The sequence below is a fragment of the Haliotis cracherodii genome, unplaced genomic scaffold (genome assembly GCF_022045235.1).
Source record: "Haliotis cracherodii isolate W230 unplaced genomic scaffold, xgHalCrac1.p SCAF_9, whole genome shotgun sequence".
Taxonomy (NCBI): domain Eukaryota; kingdom Metazoa; phylum Mollusca; class Gastropoda; order Lepetellida; family Haliotidae; genus Haliotis; species Haliotis cracherodii.
Window position 1 is genome coordinate 33085822 of NW_027266343.1, and position 7844 is coordinate 33093665.

The following is a 7844-nucleotide window of genomic DNA, read 5'->3' on the forward strand; positions in this document are numbered from 1 at the left end:
TAATTCCGCATCTATTACGAAGACAAACATGTTCCTAACACACCAGTCATTAATGTCGAATATGAAAATATAAGAAAAACCATTTAATGGGTCCACCTTTAAGTTTCAATACATAGCTACGCTGCGCATAATGTATTAATGAGGAATATAGCTTTTTGCGCACCTGCGTCGTGTCTTGATGCGTATGGGAATCAATAGGCAGGATAAACGTTTACGAAATTCCTGTTTACCGAAATACACCATTGCCTTAAGGAAACACACCTTTGCAATATTATGAATTATTAGGATAAAAAAGTCCTTAAAAAATATCAAAACAATTACAAAAACGATTCCAGATTGACATTTTGTTGAAAGGGAGGACAAGTGGTGTGATTGGTGTGATATGGAACATTGGCGCAGCACCAGCAATCACACCCTGCAATGAAATTGATGCTCTCAACCATATCTGACTCACGCGTTGTCTACACTATAATTTTTCCACGTCGTTTCTAATATTTGATAGCTTTCTCTAATACTATCATTATCCAAAGAATATGAAATATTATCCCGGCCTCTTTGCATTCTTTCAAATCATCAATTAGGAGAAATTCGCTTGACACAGAGACATGATGGCATCATCCACAGTCTATACTCCATTGTCGTAAACCGGAAGGTACCGGAAATAACCCACTTACGGCTAAACGTCACCCGGATTGAAGGAGAGGAGCTGCGCGGGTCGCTGGGGTCTGACACGGACGTGTGTCAATGTGCCGTGATTGCGCACTATTGGACTCTGCCAGATCGACATGATAATAGCACCTCAATTTCGGGCCAATTACCGGCCGATCACAACTGTTCCGATGGGCCGCTTAACTAATGAAAGGCAGCATGCTTCATACAATCGACTATTACGTTGATAAGGTCTAATTGGCCAACACGGTAAAGACGGCTGTACAATGTGCATACCCGTAATAGCGCCTAATACAGCCAGATTATACACCACTTCACTCATCATCGCTTAAGCGCCCGATAAGGAATTATGTTTATCGATTACATCAGCCTGCTAAAGGAGTGATTGCTCGAGAAAATGATAATATTGCCCCGAAGGCTCGTTTACAGAGCACTTCTACAACCAATTGCATGTTTCACTTGGTCATTTCGCGTGACGACAAATTCAATTTGCTTGATTCATGTGCTTTTCGACATTGGGAGTTGTTTCAGTGTGCTTGCCGACAACTGATATTTAGCGTGAAGATTATTCAAAATAATCACCGCGCAATTGTACAGTGGCCAGTCCTTAACCCTAATTACTTTCTCCCGCCCAGAATGAATTGCAAGTATTTTACCATCAGTAAACGTTTAATGCCATATTGGAGGCAAGACTGACGGTTAACACGCCAAAACCCTGAGATTCCGCACACACTATTAATAACACGTCTTCACGCTCACAGAATTTTTACTAAATTTTGTTTATGAGGATTTCATTGCCTTTTTAGTCGTGGCTACACGTTGTCTGCCTGTATGCTACAAATTACATTTTTCAGGATATGGTTAATAGGTGCATTGGCGTAGACTGGCCGTCACAGAAGTCCTCAATTACAGCAATTGTGGCGAATTGTGAGGGTCGGGAGAGATCCCATATGATGTGATAGCTCAAGCGAAGGTATCATTTGTCTGTCTGTTGGGGAATTAATTTCTGCAGGGGTAAGCTTACATTTCTCAAAAAGTGCAAACACAATGTGTAATTACGATTGGTTATACTGTAACTTGTTTAGTGAAGAAAAGTAGAAGACGCGGTCGCTACTAGTTTTTTGTGATTTTTTTCTCCTTTTTTGGAACTTTTCAAAAGTTTACTTTGAAACTTTTACATAGGCAATTGTAATTGATATGGGTTTACCTTCTGGTATGTTTTGTTACCAGTCGTTTGGTACACCTCGATTTCATCTGTTCTGGGTCGCGTCATTATGGACAACTATTGGTATATTATTAGTTCATCCATCTGCGCCATCAATACAGTTATGCTACGTAGGTGCGCAAGATTCGTTTATGGAACGAGGTGAATGACATTACCCCCCAAAGCCGGTTATCAGGGACAGTGACTTTGCATGTATTGCATGATCATACGTGGGCCCAGAGAGAGAAGAGAAGGATGCAGGGGTTCGCAAGCTCAAAATCGTAAATGTAAACAGAAATATAAAAGAAGGATATACATTTACAAAATAAATGTGTGCAAGAGCTAACACAACTCTACCTTATCATGTAGTTGTTGCATACACAGCATGTGCTTCAGTCTGGCCTCTCATTCGGGTATCAACCATTTCAAAGTCGTCATTATGGATCAAAAGCTGATACGATATGAAAACATAACACATTTGCAAGATCATGTAAAAATAATTTCCAAGAAATTGAATGTCTACATGTCTGACTACAACAATGTGAACTCTCAATATGTTGTGTATAAAGTAGTATTCTGTTCTGTTGTGTTCTGATTTGATAATGACTGGTATCAGAGTTGCCCATTCTGCATAACCAGACATCCAGCGAAATCCCATTCTCTATATTATCTCTGCCACCAGTCAAAAGCTCCCCACTGTGATACGTAGCTACAACCCTGCTTGAAGTTGAACTCGCAACCGACTGACCGTTATGTTTTCAAACAAGTGACGACAGTCGTGACGCCGAATACTCTTACCCCATCTAAATTATTTTCTTTTTGTGTCAGTTTGAATTTATGTTTCATTTCAACTATCATGTAATTGATATAGTGCGAATGTAAAGGGGAAATTGGTTTATTTTCCGTTCGTCTGCAATCTCGAACCAATCTGATCAAACAAACAAAAAGATAAATTCATCTGGGAAATCTGGTCACTTGTAAACCTTTTCAAAATTCACTATAATGGCATTCCCAAAGACATTCACAAAAGTATAAACGTTACTACATTTGGGGAAGAGGACAAATTTCAAGATTCTTGTAATGGCCGAATCCACACCAACGGTAACGATGTGACCGAGTGCGTAACTCTCACGCGCTGGGAAGGAGCTTGCCATATCACTCAAAGGCAGGTAACTCTGTAGTCCCGCTTGCCACGAGTTCAATACCCAGATAACTACTCTCTGATCGTGGTCTGTCATCACCATACAGTCCTCATGGGTTTAACCAATAAAGTCACTTTGTGCATCTTTTACACTTTAAAATGTCACTTTGCGATGAAAATATTGTTCAAAGAAGCGTGAAAAACAACACACTAAAACACGATGTACGTGGCTTGTTCTGCTTTTTTCATTTTCAAATGGGGCGGTAGGGGTTAGCCTAGTGGTTAAAGCGTTTTCTCGTCACGTTAAGCCCCGGGTTCGATTGAGTACAATGTGTGAAGCCCATTTCTGGTGTCCCCGCCATGATATTGCTGGAATATTGTTTAAAAAGACGTAAAACCCTACTCACTCACTCATTTTAAAATGTCAGACACACACAAGTGATGGTTTAGATTTATAAATTATCTGTTTAATTTTGTTCTTACAAGTATGTCAATTAATACTGAACTTTATTCGTTAACGTTATTCGTGATTCAAATATGGACGTTGTTATTCCTGTGTTATAAATAACCTTTTCTTAAATACCGATAAAGAAAAAGTAACACCATCCCTGGGATTTGTTATATCCGGAATTGACAATAAAATCGACGTTTTCCGATTTTGTGAAAAGAGAAGGTGGCCAACGGAGGAGCAGAAGTACACCATTGGCTCATCAAGGCATAAAGCCAAGGTGGGAACGCTGTACTATGGAAGGCCAACAATGCCTGCATTCATCCGATTGTGTGGGGGACTGTCCAGCCTAGTGGCAGACCCTCATGACAAGACGTCCACCATTGTCCCGGGGGTGCGACCCTCTTTACATGCATGGGAGTGTCAAAGGGTACGAGTGTCGTGATTAGTTCGCGCACCCACCTAACATCCTTCAACGAATCAACTCTTTCAAATTGTTAACTCCACTGGTTAATATTTTGTTGAGCATTACAATACAAATGAAGCATTATTCATTTAATGTTTATCTTTAATTACAGCAAGGTTTGACTCTGTTTGACAACGCCACCAATGACAGGATTAAGTCGCTTGCATTATTCCCCCTGCCAACCGTCGATCCTGCTCGCTGTTATGTCTCCTTTGGCAAGAGATGGTCTTAATCGCAAAATAAGATGACAATACTGGGTGTGCGGTCAGGCTTGAGAAGTGGCACCTCGACGGACATATCAATGCTTGGGGGAAAGTAGTCCAAACATTATCATGGTTGTGTTAATATCCTCCCGAAAGAGATGATTAGATTCATTGGCCAATATCCTTTCCTTATCCTAATCCAGAGCAGTGTTCTATGAGATGCCACCCTCCCTGATATTGCTTTTCGCCGTTAGAGATATTACAAATATTATAATCCTAATTGGGGCTGCGTTGTCACACGCTTCAGCCCTTATTAAGCATGATATGATCTGGCCCCGTATTATTGTAGCATTTGCATCTCAATACCTGCCTGCCAATGCCCGTTTGTACCTTAGTTTGGCGTTGCTAGTAATTATATTGATGGACATCATACAAGCATCCCTGACCTCCCATCTGTCACCTTCGTCTTGGGATCTATCTTGGTTTCCTACACCTTGGAATACATGCAAACACCATAAACAATATGTACTACTTAATATCCATTTTCTAACAATATGGTTGTTCTTCGAATTTTTCAGACCCGCAGTCTCCAATCCGAACCAACCAACCTTTACAGTTTTAAACCGTCAACGCCATAGATTAATTAGTCTCGATTATCTTCCGAGCAGATTCCATTTAGCGTAAAGGGAAAATAGTGAAATTATATGAATGGATCACTGCAAATCAGGGATGACACCAGGGCCCACTTGCACAAAGCGATCTTAGCGATAAGACTATCGTAAACCTATGTTCAAGTACGATCATCTTAGCGCTAAGATCGCTTTGTGCAAATGGGCCTTAGTGTTCGCGAATGGAGTATGTGATACTTGTACCACCGACCAGTACCAGAAGTTCCATAAAAACAGGCCTCTACACAATTGAATCTGACCAGAGACTCATCCGAAAATGTCATTAGACTTTATGTCCCTTAAAATGATTGCAAAATTTCTACATTCTGCGAAAAATGATTAACAAGAAATCCTGCAAATTAGTGAGTAACCTAAATTGATATGATTGATATAAATTTATTCTTTTATTTCTATCGACCTACAGTTTCAACCTGAGGGATACGTGAAACGAAGATATCCAATGTGGCCACCACATTGTCAAATTAAAGGAGAGGGGTCGGTTCCGCATCCCCGATGCACTGCATCCTCCACAATAACAGATGAAACATGACACGTACTGTGCAACAAGAGTGATAGTGAATCATAACCACATGATCATGACGTAATGGGAATCGTACACTTGACTCTGCTATTAGCAGATATTTCTTATGATTATGGAAAGGTCTTTGCTGCTTTTATTTATTCATCTCAATCATTTGTTTTGTACATATTTATTGTCGAAAAGACAAATGGATCGGATACAGGTTGTGAAACGTCCAGTATTCGCGCATGTTTCCTTGTAAAACTTGACATAGCATATACACATGCTTCCCAACAGATAGAAACTTAAGAAAATATTTTGTTGTTTGTTTATTTGTTTGTTTGTTTGTTGTTTAACGCCAAATACAGCAATCGAGTGTGGACCAGATAATCTAGTGATTCACATCATGAGCATCGATCTACGCAATTGGGATACGATGAATCGACACAGTCACCGAGCCTGACCATCCGATTCCGTTAGTCGCCTTACAACTGACATGGTTTGCTGAAAGCTAATTCTAATCCGGATCTAACTGGAAAATATACTTTGGATGATCAAACCATCTCGCAGTTTTTCAAAAGCAACCTTTTCCATTCATTGCAATATACCGCGAAGGTATAGTTTGGTTTTATTCATTAAATAAGGAAATTTAACAACAGTAAAGCAAACAAATTATGCTTTCGTGTACCCTTGTCAATAACTGTTGTTCCTATACATTGACGAGATACCCACTGATATAGATTAACGGTAAAAAGCAAAACAATATTTACAAAACAGTGCCCCCTTGTTTGATTGTACATGCTGTTACATGTAATGAATTGTGTTTGATTATGATGCAGTGATTTGCATGCAAAATGCGTATTGATGTTTTGTACGAATATTGATGCTCGTTTGAAAAGAAAAAAATCAAATCTTTACATACAAAGTTGACGGAAAGTATCACATTAACTTAAAAACCGAATTTGAGGATAATACCCCGTTCACATGAACAACATTTACTAACGTAAGTGATTTTGCTCATGTGTAACTATACATACGTGTTTATATGTAAATTACCTCTTCGTTCACATGCAAATCAACTTAGGTTTGTAAATTAAGTATGTAACATGTGTAAGGCACACATATTCGTCAGTCTGTTTACGACTTTCAACACAAAACTGGTTGTTTTCCAATCAAAGTTGAATGAGAAGAGAGTTACTTAGCCGAAAATTTCGCGTGAAGCAGCATGTCTGTGATTTTATTTGTACATAAAGTTTTGACTCCTTGAAACCAAAAGAAAACACCGTCCGCTCAACTCAGTATACATGCATAAAAGGTGGCAACTGTTGACAGTTGTTTTGATGTTGGCAAAAGAACAGACGTTAATTAGATCATCCTCTTACGTTAACATAAACGTTCACATCGCAACATATACACACAGTGCAAATTTACATTAACATTTGCACCTGCTCCAGACATGACGCAAATTTGCTCCTGGTGTAAATATACACACATGAGTAAATGCGTTCACATGACAAGTATACTCACGTATGTATTTCTACACACGTATGCACATATACACACATATGTTTCGAGGCGCATGTGAACGGGGTATAATATATACACATGGGTAGGATATGCGTATCTTTATCACAAACGTTATTGTACTGTCATTGTTGTATTATTGGAAATTATTATTCAGTTGAATTGCTGATATTTTTCAGTTTCTATATAAATACAGAGGTTTCTGGAAATAAAAAAAAACTGTCTTGACCAAAATGACCACTAATAATCAATGACCCTCAACGGAAACATTCTCCACAAAGCAAGGAAATCAGCGGTGACAATGGAGTTGAATCTCCTCTCCGCCGCATGGGAAACTGCCCTGCGGGTAAGCAAAGCCCGGAGATTGAGAGATGAGTCCTGATTTGGCTATCACATGACCAAGATTTGTCCAGGATAGCATATTCTCAAGATATTTCCCGAAAAGCTACAAGGGCGAGATTTAGGGTAATAGATCCCGCGGTAGAGCTGTCAAAGTTGGTGGCGAATTGTAACATAGTCGGGGAGGTAATCACCCGCAATTGAGTCATCGCGTCTACCCGGCTATCGTGCTCTCAACTGGAAAATATACCCGGCTAGGCTATACTTAACACGTACAACCCCATCGCTACAAGGTGCGTGGACGTGGTTGGTAGTGAAGTCACTGACGGTGTCGTTGTTCATTACAGAAAACGAAAGAAGAAGAAAAGTATTTAATTCAAGTGTACAGCACTGTGAACTGGTATATGTTTTAAAGGCGGTCGACACCTAACCGATATCTGTTTCCGGTATCATTGTCTGCTCTTTTCGTGAACTTAAAGCGTATGCGGTCACGCTAAAATGTATGGAAAACTGAGGCAAATTTGGCATTCGTGATCGAAATTCCGTCTTTAAAATGTTCAACCCTGAGCCCCACAGGTTACACACAACAAAAATGTTTTCCCATAGACTTCTATAGTAACGTTATAAAAAAAATTAAAATAACTAAGCATTCAACAGCTATT